At 48.6% G+C, this 16321-nt stretch overlaps 1 protein-coding gene across 34 annotated transcripts in view; it reads right to left on the bottom strand.

Annotated features, from left to right (window-relative positions):
* The window catches only part of PPP6R3 (protein phosphatase 6 regulatory subunit 3), a 136732-nt gene that overhangs the window by 73902 nt on the left and 46509 nt on the right, over positions 1-16321 (bottom strand). For 3 of the 34 annotated variants that reach the window (XM_045486182.1, XM_045486176.1, XM_045486155.1), the window contains one exon: positions 14685-14777. The exons of the other annotated variants lie outside the window; for them this stretch is intronic. The gene's annotated coding sequence lies outside the window, so the exon portion shown is untranslated. Of the gene's footprint in view, positions 1-14684; positions 14778-16321 lie in introns of those variants that run through there. 34 annotated transcript variants of the gene reach the window in all.

Below are 16321 nucleotides of genomic sequence, written 5' to 3'. Positions count from 1 at the left end.
CCTTGGTACCTTTTTTTCAAAGCAGTTAAGCAGTGACGCTGTTTCTGGGAGAAAAGGTGTCACCCTGTCTGTGACATAGGAACCATACGGTGATGTGGTCAAATCAGTTTTAAGAGGTATGACAAACACATCAGACCTTCTGCAGAATTTTCTAGGGCGCTGCTGGCAGAATATATTCAACAGGGGCTCAACTGTGGTTCGGTGTGAACCGCCTACAACCACTTGCTTTCATCAAATAAACAGCTTTTCCTCCCAAGCCTTGTTCGGACTCTTAGGCACCCAAACGGACCTGGATTCCAAGGCCCGCTCGGCTACGGGCTGGCCCCGAAGCCTTGGGAAAGCAGACCCCCCTCTCCAAACCTCCGTGTCCTCACCGAGCAAACTGGCTGTGAGGAGTCAATGACAAAGGCCTGCTTCCGGAGCTGGACCGCACGGGCACCTCGGCAAGCAGAAGCTGCTGTCGACAAACGTGCCGGCCTCTGACGTCTGCGAGGTTTAAGCCAGCGCTTCCCTGATTCCCACGGGCACCGGAGACACCTAGGGGTCCTATTAAAGGGCAGTCTCAGATTTGGACTCAGGAAATCTGGGGTCAGGCCAGAGATTCTGAACCTCAACAAGTCCCCAGATGCTGCAGATGCTGCTGCTACCGCCGCCCTGGGTTTAAACTATGGCTGATCATTTGCAACAAATTGTAATAAGCGTATTCAAAATAATTACACAACTAAGAGAAACAGGAAAAAGGCCAACTTTGCAAACACGCGGCTGTGTTATTTCAGAAACTCCCTGTGGACAAGCTGATATTAGTGGGTTTTCTCTGGACATGACAGATGCAGGGTGTAACATATTATATCACTTTCCAACAGGAGCCCAGAAAGAATGACACGATGAATGTGGTGAAAGATAAACCAGTGGTACTCAGAAGGGAGAAACTGCTAATCATCCTGCCTCCCGATGGCAGCAGTAAGCCGAGGGAATGACAAAGAGCTCTGATGAGTCTAAAATTCAGAAAGCTCCTATTTCTATGAACTGTACTTAAGTTTAGCAAGGATCTAGCCAAGCGGGACAGGCTATCCTCCACGAACCCTACCGCCACACCTGCGGAGTACCTGCACTCGGGGCTGGCTGGGCCCAGGGCAAAACGTCCAGAGACTCAAAAAAGGATTCCAAGATTATTACTAAGAATTGCTGAGCTTATGAAGAGCAGTTGAGCATCACAGCAAACACTTCTGCACGGGGGACCCAAGACCACATGGGCTGCACAGGCATGAAGGCTGCCTACACCGTTTCATCACTGGCCCCACTGGAATCGCCAAGATTCCATGCTCTGAAGTATTTGCTAACATCCTCCAGGCCTGCAACAGACATGCACCAGATCCTTGCAGTTCAAGTAACTGCAGTCACCTAAATTCATGGAGTATAAACCAAAGGGAGAAGCAGCAGCCGCTTACGTCCAAGACAACGCCCAGGAAACAATCTATAAACAAAATGTGTTATGTTTAATATTTTTCTTTTTCTTTCTATGTGCTACGAAGGGCATGTCTGTACTACAGATTTATTTTCAGAGTCTCAAACGAAGGCATACAGGCACATGCTGTCGGGATTTCAAACTCCGGTGCACCTCAGGCCTCCCACCGCACTCCTCCCGGGAGGCCCTCGGCCCGGGGCTGCGGGGCCAGTGCCAGCGGGGCCCCGGCGGACGGAAGGAGCACACAGAGCACGCGCGCCACAATGTGAGACACGTGTACGTTTACATTTTCTAGCAGCCACACCAAAACAGTAAAGCAAACTGGCTACGTTAACTTTAAAAATATATTTTATTTAACCTCATACATCCAAACAGTATTATTTCAACATATAATTCTATTGTAACGAAGCCTTCAAAATCTGAGTGTGTCTTATACTTAGGGCACATCTCAATTTGAACCGGCCACATTTTATGCTCAAGAGTCCTATGTGGCCAGTGGTTGCTGTATTGGGACAGGAAAGTTCTAATTATACATTACTACAGTTATGGTTCAAAGTTTCTCTCTTGGTACTAAAATAACCACCCTACTCTTGTCCCCACCCCCCCCCCCCCCCCAACCGCCCAATAATCATTCTACAGCCAAAGTCAACAGTTAACCACCTTTTCCACACAGGGCCAATGTGGGATTGGTGAGGAGAGGTTTATGCGGGCCAGGTTTTCCCCTTCTGAGACGTACACATACATGAGAAATCATGTTTATTCTTGTACATATAAAGCAACTTGGACATTCTTCAACACAAAAAAAGTTCGTCACAAGAAAATCAGAACTGTTATTTAGCCTCTAATATCTAGAAATATTTGTAGCACTAATAGGAAAAGTTTTCATTCCTCACCCTGAAATAATGAAGGGTTAGATCTTGAGTCGAGAGGGCCAGAGTGGCTCACTACTGGTTTAGACATGCTGTCTCTGGGCATTTCATTTCTAAGCTGACTCAAAAATATTGTAAAGAAGAAAAGAAAATACCCCGATCACTCAAATATTTTGGGAAACGATGATGTTTGATCAATGTACCAAAAAACCCACTAGACTCCCCTTCTTCTTGGGAGTAAACTGAGCCTTCATGGCCCCCAATTAAATTAATAACAACGTGCTGTTCAACATCACTCATCATCAGGGAAATACAAATCAAAACCACAATGAGATACCACCTCACACCTGTCAGAATGGCTAACATGAACAACTCAAGCAACAACAGATGTTGGCGAGGATGTGGAGAGAGAGGATCTCTTTTGCACTGCTGGGGGGAATGCAAATTGGTGCAGCCACTCTGGAGAACGGTATGGAGGTTCCTCAAAAAATTAAAAATAGAACTACCCTACGACCCAGCAATTGCACTACAAGGGATACAAGTGTGCTGTTTGGAAGGGACACATGCACCCCAATGTTTATAGCAACACTATCGACAACAGTCAACGTATGGAAAGAGCCCCAATGTCAACTGATGGATGAATGGATAAGAAAGATGTGTGTACGTACACACACACACACACACACACACACACACAAACTGGAATATTACCCAGCAACCAAAAAGAATGAAATCTTACCATTCACAACTACGTGGATGAAACTGGAGGGTATTATGCTAAGTGAAATTAGAGAAAGACAAGCATCGTGACTTCACTCATACGAGGACTTTAAGATACAAACAGGTGAACATAAGGGAAGGGAAACAAAAGTAATATAAAAACAGGGAGGGGGACAAAGCATAAGAGACTCATAAATATGGAGAACAAACAGAGGGTTAGTAGAGGAAGGGGGGGGGGAGCTAAATGGGTCAGGGGCACTAAGGAATCTACTCCCGAAATCACTGTTGCACTGTATGCTAACTAACTAGGATGTAAATGAAAAAACAAAGGAATTAAATAAAAAAAAAAAAAAAAAAAAAACCACAACTTGCTTATTCCGTGAGCAACAGACCCGGTTACCCCACGGCCCTGGCCAAGTTTCCAAGCAGCCTGGGAACGGGGCGTGCTGGACAATCGAGCTGCTGCGAGGCTGCCGGCGCTGGCTCACCTGCTCCCGCCAGCATCCAGACACCTGGAGTATCAGGGCTCCCCCGGGGCCTGGATTCAGGTATTCGGGGAACTCAGGGGGTCAGCGTCCGCCAAGACCCAAACGGGGAAGCGCCGGGCTCAGTAAGGTGGGAAGCTGCTCACGTGGTGCACTGAAAGCTGAGCCACAAGGAGGGACAGGGAGCCAAGTGGCCACAGATAGGAGCACGCGGTGTCACTCTGAAGGGGGGACGCCTCTGTGCCGTAAGGTAAGGAGAAACTCTCCCTCCTCACAGCAAAGCCGAACGCCGAGGCAAACGTTCTAACTTCCCACGAGGAAGCAGAAACACGGCACCAAAGAAAGAGCACCAGCGGGCCTCTGAAGGCAGCTCTCCCTTGGAAGCAAGGGGGAAGGTCACGAAGGCCTGGAAGGTCCACCCAGGAGCTGCTTCTCCGTTCTTAGCAAAGGCGTCCCCTGCCGACAGCTGCCCTCCCCTGCCCCGACTCAAAGGCCGGGCTAACTCAATCAGAGGTCGCACTGCCTATCAGAGAGAGGTATTTAGAGGGAAGCTTCATTATATTTGGCTTCGCAACTGCTTCTTCCAAAGCACACGTCAAAAGCGATCACGTTTTTAGCACCCAGATATCCCAGAATCGTTTTCATTTTTACTTCCTAATTTCTTTGATATCTCAGCTTGTCTTTGAGAGCGATAAATAAAGGAATCAATTCCATTTAGTGTGTTTTATATTAATTAACAAGTACTTTACTACAGGAGTAACATGTCAGATGGTCCCAACCCCTTGAAAAATACAAGAAAACTGAGGAAAGAGAAAACACAGAGAATAAAAGGCATCAATGCCAAACTTGTTCTGTAGAATGGGAGCTCAACAGAGGGGAGCTTGACCAGAAAAGACTCCCTTAGTACGTGAGGCCTAAGCTGGGCCTCAAAAGACGTGCAAGGTTCAGTAGGTGAGGATGCAGCGAAAAGCATTCCAGGCCAGTAGAAGTTAAGTCTGCAAGCACAGAGAAGAGGACAGAGGTTTCCAGGAGCTTCAGGAAATTCATAGCAGGGAGAAGGCCCTGACAACCAGAAAAGACTTTCAGAAGGCGTCAGGACAAGCTTAGGCAACACGAGACCGGGTCTCAAAGGGCCCCTGCAGGACTGCCCGCACAGCCGCATGGGCTTGCTGCGGGAGCAGAGAGAACCAGTGAGATTTTTTTTTTTTTAATTTTTTTTTTTTTTAACGTTTATTCATTATTGAGAGAGAGAGACAGAGCATGAGCAGGGGAGGGGCAGAGAGGGGGGAGACGCAGAATCCGAAGCCGGCTCCAGGCTCTGAGCTGTCAGCACAGAGCCCGACACGGGGCTCGAACTCACAAACCATGGAATTATGACCTGAGCTGAAGTTGGACGCCCAACCGAATGAGCCACCCAGGCGCCCCGAGAACCAGTGAGTTTTAACTGAGATAAACACACAGTAGAGACACCCACAGTAGAGAGTAAATAATGTATCTTAATAGCATCTAGAAAGAACCAATTCAGAGCGGAAGCAGAGGCAAGTAACACAGGAGATGACTGGAGCTCTGGCGGGTGCACTCCACAGAGGGCGCACTCCCAGAGGCCAAGAGAGGGAGAGGTCCAGCCTGTCCTGGGTGCGGCCAAGTGTCTGAGTGGAACTGAAACACAGGACGGGGAAGGGAGTGCTAAAGACAAGGCCACGAAGGTGGACACGGCAGGAACTGCACACGACGCCGACACAGAAGCGGGGGAGGCAGGTGAGACATGGCCAATGAGCAGCACGGGGACATCTGTGCTTTACGTACCGAACGGCCCACAAAGCCACGGAGGCGCTGACAGACGGGAGCCTGGAGAGTGAGCGACCCGTGCAGGAGCCTGTGTCAGCACCCCGGAAGGTGGGGAGCCCTGCGACAGCCCCTCCTCTGCAAACCACGGTATCCCCGATGAGGTTTCCCACCGGATGATCGTTCTGCCTCCGACATCAACCTCCAACATCTGCCTCTTCAAAGCCCGGTCTGCAGGTTTCCTCTGATCCTGGCCACACCGCGTGGTATCAGGCGACACAAATTGATGGCTTGCGTCCTGATTCTGAGCTGCCTGGGAATCGCATGACCCTCAGAGAGCAAACGCGACCGCCACACTGAAGCCAACTCCAAACCCAGCACTCGGAAGCAAAGGGCAGGGCAAGAGGTACAATCTTGTCACCCGCTTCGCTTTTATATTAAAAAAGCCAAGTGCCAACCAAGGAAGATCCAGTCTAACTTTGGTCACCTGATCCACATTAAAGCAGGTAACGTGTTCCTGCACAAACATATGAAAACTCAAATGTACGTGAATCCTTATGCGCAATTTCCACAATCGCAAACACTTCAATCCACGTATATGCAAAAATTTTACTGAGAACAAGTTTTGTGTTTTTTTTTAAATTGCGACTGAAGAGTTAGGAAGAAAGAAGGCAAATAATGAGGGTGACACAATGGTAATCAAGTTTCTGCCAGAAGCCCTGGCAAGAAAGACCCAGCTGCATCTAGGTGGTGTGTGTGTGTGTGTGTGTGTGTGTGTGTGTGTGTGTGTGTGAGAGAGAGAGACAGAGAGAGAGAGAGAGAGAGAGAGAGAGAGAGAACAAGAAACAGAGACAAGAAGGGGTGAGGGGAGAGAGTGTGTGTGCAAACAAGCAAAGGTAAGAGGGGTGATATAAATCAAAGTCACATCCGAAAATTCTCATGGGTGAGGTGCCCGGGTGGTTCAGTCGGTTAAGCCTCCAACTTCAGCTCAGGTCACGATCTCGCGGTCCGTGGGTTCGAGTCCCACGTCAGGCTCTATGCTGACAGCTCGGAGCCCGGAGCCTGCTTCGGATTCTGTGTCTCCCTCTCTCTCTGCCCCTCCCCCACCCCCAGCTTGCGCTCTGGCTCTGTCGCTTTCAAAAATAAACATTAAAAAAAATTTGTTTTTAATTTTAAAAAAAGAAAAAAAAAAGAAAATTCTTATGAGCTCCAGAGGTTGATTTTCAATCTCAAGCCCCAGGATTCTCTGAATCTCTGAAACCACACAGGAGCATCAGCGACCTGAGCCGAACATAAGATAGAAGCAACGCGTAACCGGAGAGCACGCGGGGCGCTGCCATCTCCCCAGCGCCGTGTGCGGACGCGGGAGCCGCCTTCTATTCCGCACGACGGCCACCCTCAGACTTCTGGTGAAGCCCAACACTGTTAAAAAGAGAACGAATATGTCAAAATGAAGCACAACTGGGGGAAACTCGGAGACGCTGACACCAGGGTGCACGGGAGACTCAGGGCCGGCTCCTCGTGCCCGATGCTGATTACGCAAGGAACGCAAGGACACGAGAACAAGCACGTGCTGTCCGGTGGCTTCCGGAAGCTCCTAGTCCCCGGAGGCAAAGAGCCTGAAGCGCTGCTGATTTACAACAAATCCCACCGTGCACAGACTGCTCAAATGTCTCCTCCAAGAAGCTCCACGCCACCGTAGAAAGAGCAGCCCGGCTGGCCATCAGTCCCCAATCCCCAAGCTAGGCTACACAGCCAAGGAAATGAACAGACAGCCTATGTGCATATCATATTTTATTAGTAAAACCATAAAAGTACGAGAGAGAGAGCGAGCTTTTACCTGGCACAGCACAGAATAGTTTCTGAGTCTGTGGCTACAGGGAGCAGCCCAGCAAGAGAGCAGCGGTCTGAGAACTGCACAGCCAGAAAGAGCTCCCACACGAGCAGCCGGGGTACAGAATACCTAATGTGCCCAAGTTTTACTAAGTAAGTGAAGCCAAGGGACAGGTAAGTTTTGAGTCCTCTAACTTGAAGCAAGTGACAGCGGCCGCTGTATTATTCACGTATCTGTTAGACACAAGATACCCAAAGAGAACAGCCTCTCCAAATTAGCTACAAATTCTAGAGCAAACCGAGAATGCTATTAAGATGCTTTTGAAAAAAGGACAGAGGGGCGCCTGGCGGCTCAGTGGGTGGAGCATCCAACTCTTGATTTCGGCTCAGGTCATGAGCTCACGGTTCCTGAGATCGAGCCCCCAAGTTGGGCTCTGTGCTGATAGTGCAGAGCCTGCTTGAGATTCTCTCTCTCTCCCTCTCTCTGCCCCTCCCCTGCTCTAAATAAATACTTAAACATTTTAAAACAAGTAAAGATGGGGCACCTGGGTGGCTCAGGGGGTTGAGCGTCCAACTCCTGATTTCGGCTCAGGTCAGGATCTTACAGTCTGTGAGTTCAAGCCCCGCATTGGGCTCTGTGCTGACAGTGCAGAGCCTGCTTGGGATTCTCTGTCTCCCTCTCTCTCTGCCCCTCCCCTGCTCTCTTTCAAAATAATCACAAATTTAAAAAAAAATTTTAAAGGAAAGAAAAAAAGGCCCGAAAGAAATAGACTGCAGATCAAGAACAAGCTAACTACCCTAGTTAGGCTGTAGTTATGACCAATTCTGTAGCAGAAACCAGAACTGGCAAATTGGTCACGGAAAGAGGTGAAGTTCCGTTTTTCAGCTTTGGCTATTAAGCGTCCATCGTCCTTGCCCCGCAGACTTTCAGCAGGCCGCGTTCCCTCCTGAAGCGTCCAGGTCGGGCTCCGCAGTCCCCGGGACCCCGGCACCAGGCCGCCATCCTCCGGAGGGCCCGGCCTCCATGTGCTCTTGCGGCCAGCAAGCTAAAGGGCGAGGAAAGAACAGCGAGCTCGGGGGCTGCTGCGCGTCTGCTCGGGAATGAAAGTTCAGAGTCATTCAGAGAACTGAACGGTTCTTAGGATCGTTACAGCTCCTTCAGAAAAACAATCTTGAACCTCTTCCAGCTATTCCACGGTAACATCAACCGTCCTGACGGTGCACCCTTCTATCAAAGGTGGAAACACGATTACTGATGGCTACCCATTAAGTGCCTACCACAGGCCAGACTCGGGTCTGATGCTTTTAGATACACCCTCCCTCGAAACCTCGCAACAACCTTTCGTGGTTTTGTTCTTGTTTTGCATACGGAGAAACCGAGACCGAGAGGTCAGAGGACCTACCAAAGACCAGAGCAGGTAAATGCGCTGGCCAGAACTGGGATCCACACCCGCGTCTGTCGAGCTCTGTCTGTGCTCCTCCCATTGCAGCACCGCGTGGGAACAGCAGCTGCGTGGCCAGGCCCAGCAGCAGGTCAGTCTCCCAGCACGAGCCGGCCCCAGGCCAGCCCGCGTGCGCTCACGCCTGCAGACGGCAGTGCAGCGAGCCGCCCCGTGAGCTCTCGGCTCTTAGGACTCGCCAGTCAATGGCAACAGCCTACCTGTGCGTGTGGGGTCAAGACAAGCTGGTTGGACAGCTCAGTCAGAACAGCACGGCTGGGGACACCGGGAGCCCAGCTCTTGTGGCCAGTGACTGTTATCAGTCAGTTCCCCAAGATGCCACAGGCTCATCAAAATGCACAGAAACACGAGAATCAGTATGCAGAATATTTCTAAACGTGATGAAACGAAGAGAAATTTAATCAACATGAGGTACATTTTAGATAAAGATTGAAAAACATGACTGGGGCGGGGAAACACCAGGCATAAGAAAACAGGAAAAGTAGCGAGAGAAACAGGTCCAAAGACTGTAGTTGATTATAAGCTCAACATAAAGTTGAATTATGACGCGACTAATAAGCAAACCAACCTCAGAATAAAGTCATACATGAATCTCGTCTAGGACCGTGGAAGACACTAATCCTCCTGCAGCCTGCCCCGGGCCGATCACCTCCTTGCCAGGCGATACCATACCTTGTTCGGGGGAGGAAAGAAACTGCTAACCCACATGGCACCCAAAGAGATGACCAGTCAGAAGGACTCACCACTTGGGGGATGAAATAACTAGCTCTGGGGCACCCGGGGGGCATCCGACTTGGGCTCAGGTCACCATCTCGCCATCCGTGAGTTTGAGCCCCACATCGGGATCTGTGCTGACAGCTCAGCGTCCAGAGCCCGCTTCGGATTCTGTGTGTCTCTCTCTCTCTGCCCCTCCTTTGCTCGCATGCACATGCTCTCTCTCTCTCTCTCTCTCAAAAATAAACATTAAAAAACAATTTAAAAAAATAACCAGCTTTGCATATCTTCAAGCTCTTTTATGCTATCATTTATAGTTCCCCAACATAAAATGAGAGCCAGTGAGTGAAAACTACAGACCACGGGCAAGCAGTTGAAGCAGGAACTTGTTCAAGATCAGGCTAAAGGTTAGGTTCACTAACACAAGCAAGGCCCCAAGGCTGGAGGAAGTGTGGCCAAAGCCTGGATGATCCTCTAGGAGAGCGTGAGGAGAAGAAGGCTACACAAACGGATCGTCGTGTTGTTTGATGAACCTCTTCTCAAGCCCAATTGATATAAAAGGCATGGCTTTATCTGGGCCGAAATGGAGCCTCGAAAGGAAAACAGAAAGGATTACGCAACCTTCCAGATGTTTACTGGGTTGAACCTCACACAATTCTCCACTCCTCTGGCAAGTCTAGCAAGATAGCAATAAAGGACAAGGAAAAAGAAACAATGCCAGCAAATTTAGGAAACGACAGAAACTGGAGAAATAATTCGGAAAGTCCAACATCCAAGTGACATAAGTTTTAGAAGAACATATTATAATCCACAACCACCTGCCTCAACCAAAAAAACCTTTTCTCAGAGTGTAAAGAGCAGGAGTCCCCCCCCCCCCCCCCCCGCCAGGCCGTGCACATCCTGTCACACCGGGTGCTGAAACAGACTTCTACGGCACAGTGTGAAATTCCAGAGCATCAGAGATAAAGACAGTATCTCAACTTTTCTCGTGAGGACAAAACAATCAAAAAAAGGGCTGGAAATCAGAATGACATCAGCTTCCTCAACAGCAATTGCAGAAAAGAGCATTTTAAGACATGGAAGGTCGGAAAGATTTATTCATGCTTTCTCACAAAGCTACTGGAAAATGGGCTCCACCAACGCGTGGCAATACGCCAGGAGGGGTGCCCGGCTGGCTCGGTAGGTGGAGTGTGCGACTCTCGATCTTGGGGTTGTGGGATTGAGCCCCGTGTGGGATATACAGATTACTTAAAAAAAAAAAAAAAAAAATTTTATGCTTTCTGTGCCAAGCACTAAACACTTTTTTAAAAATGTTTATTTATTTTTGAAGGAGAGAGAGACAGTGTGTGAGCAGGGGAGGGGCAGAGAGAGAGAGGGAGACGCAGAATCTGAAGCAGGCTCCGGGCTCCGAGCCGTCAGCACAGAGCCCGACGCAGGGCTCGAACTCACAAGCTGTGAGATCATGACCTGAGCCGAAGTTGGACACCCAACTGACTGAGCCACCCAGGCGCCCGAAAAATAAAATCTTTAAGGGGCACCTGGGTGGCTCAGTTAAGTGTCCGAGTTTGGCTTACATCATGATCTCGCAGTCAGTAAGTTCGACCCCCACGTCAGGCTCTGTGCTGACGGCTCGGAGCCCAGAGCCTGCTTCGGATTCTGCGTCTCCCTCTCTCTCTGCCCCCACCACTTGCACGCAAGTGTGCGCGCGCTCTCTCTCAAAAATAAATAAACATTAAAAAAAATTTTTTTTAAAGTTAAAACAGTAAAAAGAAGCACTGAGGTGCTTGGGTGGCTCAGTCGGTTGAGCATCTGAATTCGGCTCGGGTCATGATCTCTCAGTTCGCGAGTTTGAGCCCCGCGTCCAGCTCTGTGCTGCCAGCTCGGAGCTTGGTGCCCACTTCGGATTCTGTGTCTCCCTCTCTCTGCCCCTCCTCTGCTCGTGCTCTGTCTGTCTCAGAAAATAAACATTAAAAAATATGAGTAAATGCCAAAAAAACACAAAAGTCGGCCAGATTAGAGAAACCGCTCCCTACAGGCACACAACTTAGAAACCTGGAAGGAGGTAACTGTGCGAGAACAGCTAAGTGATGAAGGTACAAGCTACAGCCCCTGGTTAAGTAACTGAGGGACGAGGAAGGGAGAAGCCAGGAGAGACGGAGGAGACGACTGTCACTTCTTGTTGTGAACCATGCACCTACGTGAACCACGTACGCATACAGGATGGAACAGGACGAGAGGAAGGCAGACTGACAGCACTGGTACCACGCTGGCACCCAGCGAGAGCTCCGTAACGTCACCTCAGTCTGAGGTCGGACGCTGTGGAAGATGAGCTCGCCTGCCGGGGCGGGGGGGGGGGGGGGGGGGGGGGCGCAAGTAGGACGCGGCCGCACACACTCACGAGTCTGTAGACGAAACCCGAGCAAACGAAGAAACAGGACCAGCCGACCGACCAAACCAGCCAACGGCAAGAACCACGGCGGCACCTTCTCACAGGTGCCCCGTCAGGTCTCGCTTCCACCCCAGCCTTTCTGCCATCAGCGTGTGAACCCACGCCAGGGCCCCGGGACACCCAGGCTGCCACATCTGGCCTGCCACCTATTTTTACACAGCCTCTGAGCAAAGAATGATTTTCCTGTTTTTTACTGGGGGAGGGGGGAACCAGAAGCATGACATTCTAGGACTTGTGAAAATTCTCTGCAATTCATGTAAGTTTTCCTGAAACGCAGCCACACCGCTCATTTACATACGGTCTCTGGCTGCTGTCACGCTGTGAAGGCAGTGCTGAGTGGGACAGATCTCTGCGCCGCTCCTCTGCTTTCCAGATCACAATGACACAGTCACAACCCAACGGTGCTTTGAGTGCCACGTGTGGAGCTGTGACACTGTATTTTCTTATCACCCGTGCGTCCCCACAACGTCCAAACAAGAGAAGAGGAAGTGGACTTCGCCTGCCGAGCTCCTAAGGCACAGCAGGACGAGGACCCCTTCGTCACGAGATCTGCTGGCAAAGCCCTGCGTTCGTTGTGCCACCGCACCACACCTGTGCTAGGAGGACACAATCGACGTCCACGTTTCCAGAAGAGGCAGTCACCACAGTATCGCTCATGCACAGGAAGGCAGCATCAGAAAAACTTAAAATTTTTCAATGCTAACCATTTTGGATGGATAGCTTTTTTTATTATTATTATTATTTTTTGCTTACTAAATTTTGAGAGACAGAGAGAGAAAGAGAGCAAGGGAGGTAGGGAAGATGAGCAGGGTAGGGGAAGACAGGGGGACAGAGGATCCGAAAAGAGCTTTGTCCTAATAGCAGAGAGCCCGACGCAGGGCTCGAACTCACAAGCCAGTAGATCATGACCTGAGCCAAAGTCAGACGCTTAACTGAGTCACTCAAGTGGCCCATAAAAATGTAAACATTTTAAACATTTAAAAAAAATTTTTTTAACGTTTATTCTTGAGAGAGAGAGAGAGAGAGAGAGAGAGAGAGAAGAGACGTGAGTCGGGGAGGAGCAAAGAGAGAGGGAGACACAGAATCCAAAGCAGGTTCCAGGCTCCGAGCTGTCAGCACAAGAGCCCAACATGGGGCTCGAACTCAAACTGTGAGATCATGACATAAGCCAAAGTCAGCCACTTAACCGACTAAGCCACCCAGGTGCTCCAAAAGTTAAACATTAAAAAAAATATTTTTTTAATTTATTTTTGAGAGACAGAGAGAGATAGAGCATGAGTGGGGGAGGAGCAGAGAGAGAAGGAGACACAGAACCTGAAGCAGGCTCCGGGCTCTGAGCTGTCAGCACAGAGCCTGACACAGGGCTCAAGCTCACGGACCACGAGATCTTGACCTGAGCCAAAGTCGGCCGCTTAACTGACTGAGCCACCCAGCCGCCCCAGAACTTCAACCTCTGAAATGGAAAATCTCGTAACAGAATTCCTTCACAAAAATAAAAACGGAAAAGGAAACTGCAAGCACAGCTGGTCTCCAAGTGGCCTGTCAGCCAAGCGCAAGGAGGCCAGTGATGGTTTTCCTTGGATTCTGGCGGAGTTCACGGGCACCACCGATACAGCTCAGCTGGTGTTTACTGGAGGAGTCTGAGATGGTGACGAAAAGCCTCCCGGAACGGCCCGCGTGGAACCACCACAGGAGAGTGTTTTCGGAGAAGCTGAGTGAAGATGAAGTCCCTACAACACAGCAGATCCGTGTCCCAGCTGATGGCAGTAAAATTACGTGTAGAGCAAAACACAGCTTCGTGGGGCAAATTTACACACCTGGGAAAATGTAATGTTTAAAGCTTATGGTTATTTCTTTTTACTTTCATCAGCAGGTACTTCGAGAGGTTTTTAAAATGCCTCATGTGTGACTGAGCCAGTAATGTCAACAGGAACCTCATGTACTTGTGGAGACTTAACCGCCATTAGACCCTGACCTGTCCTGTCACACAGCAAGCAGCTCATCACAGGTTAATGGGGTTTTTTTTTTTGCAACTTCTTGAGCTCAGGGCCAAGACTGAAATTTCCCTGAATGAGAAAAACAACTCTCAACCACTACTAATGAACACCGAATGGCTCTGGAAACTGGCCTCTGGCTGCAATCTTGATGTTTCTTAATCAGTTCAACCTAAAACTATAAGGCTAACCAGCACGGATCTGCAAAGTCTCCACTGTGGTTAAAAAAAGGTCATTTTAGCACTGGCTTTCAGGAGTGAAAAGAAGGGAGATCCCCGTTCTCACACAAGTTTACAGTGGGTACATTTTCTGCGCTCAAACTACAGTTAAACAGCATTTTTCAGACCTTAACGCAAACGTGAAGGAAGCTTTCCTATTGCAAAATCCATACAGCTATACACTTGAGGAAGTTTTTCCTAACTGTGAACTGGAAGCGCTTAATCTACGATGCAACAGAATCTAACAGAATTCCGCAGCTGCTCTCCGAGTGAGGACGAGTGAGGACGCTGTGTACCTGTGGACTAGTATCGGAGTGTGGCAGGAGCTATTTGTGTAAAAGGACACTTCCGAAGATGAGATATGTAAACCTCATTACAGATCAGCATTAATAGATTAGATGAAGACGTGCGGTAGAGTCTGAGAGGGGAACCGTGGCTCGGAACACCATTTCGGTGGAAATGTTATCCCCTCCGGAAGAGAATCCCGTCCTTCTCATCAGCAGATCGGTAGTACAGAAAACGGAACTCCAATATTTTTCTATTTTTAATTCCATCAGTAAGATCTGTGAAAATCTGCTCTCTTATTATACAAACACTTTATAATATCCTCTTCTTTGCCTCTTGGTCTACAAAACCTACGATATTTCCTCTCTGGGCCTCGCAACCCCTGGTCTAAAGAACCCTATACTTACAGCGCTGTTCCTCTTTGGAAATCCTTCTCAGCCACCTGGCACTGATTCTAGGCCTCCTGGAGACTAAAGAGTTCACCCGGCATCAGACAGCATCTGATGAGCAGAGGGAGTGAAAAAAGAAACGGGAGGAATACAGCTAACGGTAAGAAGCGTTCTACAAGCTGCCACGGCTAAGAGTCTTTGTCAGCAAAGAAAAACAAAATTAAAAAAGAGAGCGAGAAAGAGAGGCAGTCTTTAAAATGGTACCGTGAGAAATGGCTCTAAAATTTTAGCTCCTACCACTAAATAATGAGTGATACCTACCATCTAAAAAGTACTAGATACAAAGTAGAAGTCAAAACTCCTTGCTCCTGGCATGTTTAAATCTGCTCAAAGAGAAAAAATAATCCTAAAATAATTTAATGAGATATTCTAAGAGTTCACAAAGGAGTGGCCACAGAGGAACTGGAACAACACAGAAAAGTTTGACAAAAAAGGTAGAAAGAGAGTGGAGCCCTAGAATAAAGGGGATCAAATACACAGACTAATAGTAAAACCATATGATGGGGGATGGACAGAATGGGTAAAGGAGGTTAAAAGGTACAGATTTCAAGTTATAAAATAAGTAAGTCACGCGATGTAAGGTACAGCATGGTGGCTACAGGTAATAATCCTGTATTATAGATTTGAAAGTTGCTACATGAGATCTTAAAAGTTCCCATTACAAGAAAAACATGTAACTGTGTGGTGACAGAAGTCAACTAAACTCACTGCGGTGATCATTTCACTATGTACACAAATACCAAGTCATCACGTTGTACGCCTAAAACTCACGTTATATGTTAATTATATCTCAATTTTTAACAGGCTAATATGTGTAGTATTATAGAAACACTTCCAGAAACCATTCTTGAAACTCTGGTATCACAATAGAAAAGCAGATGATTGTTACAATTTACAAACAGACAAGGGTCCAATAAACATAAAAAAGATGTTCAGCCTCTAAAATAACCAGCTGGATTCAAGCTGGAGGGCTCCGTGGGTCCTAAAACTAATGCCCTCTTCCTGTCACCCCCAGCTCTGAACCAGCTGCTGAAAAAGGCAAAACGACAGCTCACGTGCGTCACAAATGATCTTTTTTATTGTGAATCGGCCTGACGGTCGGACCACAGCTTGTTAAACTACATGGCCCTGACCTTCTCAAATCTGAACCCTCGACTTGGGCTGAATTCTTCCCGCAGTCAGAAGGGAAAAGACTTTACCCACAAGGTCAGAATGTAGCCCCAGGCAGAGAAAGAGAAGGGCTGGGCCCCAGAACACACTCCCTCCCCTTAAGGAAAAAAAGCCTGAGGAGAAAAGGTGCCAAGAGGTGAATGAATACTTAGGAGAGAATCCTCTCTGTGAGGATTTTTACAAAATAATACGGGGGGAAAGCTGGAGAAGAACCCTAAATATCAGGCCCAGGAGTTGCAGCTTCACCGTGTAAGCACAGAGGGAGGCTGGAGGTTGGAGGAGGGTCATTCAGGAGGGGCCGAAGGAAAGAAAGACAGCCTGCTGTCAGGGGGATCAGGGGCAGAGACCCTGCTACAACAGAGTAACTACACTGTCTCCTGAGATGACGAAGCCTGAAACGTAGCCAATTAAATGGTTATGCCCAC

Source organism: Leopardus geoffroyi, chromosome D1 (genome assembly GCF_018350155.1).
Source record: "Leopardus geoffroyi isolate Oge1 chromosome D1, O.geoffroyi_Oge1_pat1.0, whole genome shotgun sequence".
Lineage (NCBI taxonomy): Eukaryota > Metazoa > Chordata > Mammalia > Carnivora > Felidae > Leopardus > Leopardus geoffroyi.
Note: the sequence above shows the minus strand (reverse complement) of the source record. Positions and strands in the feature narration are given on the sequence as shown.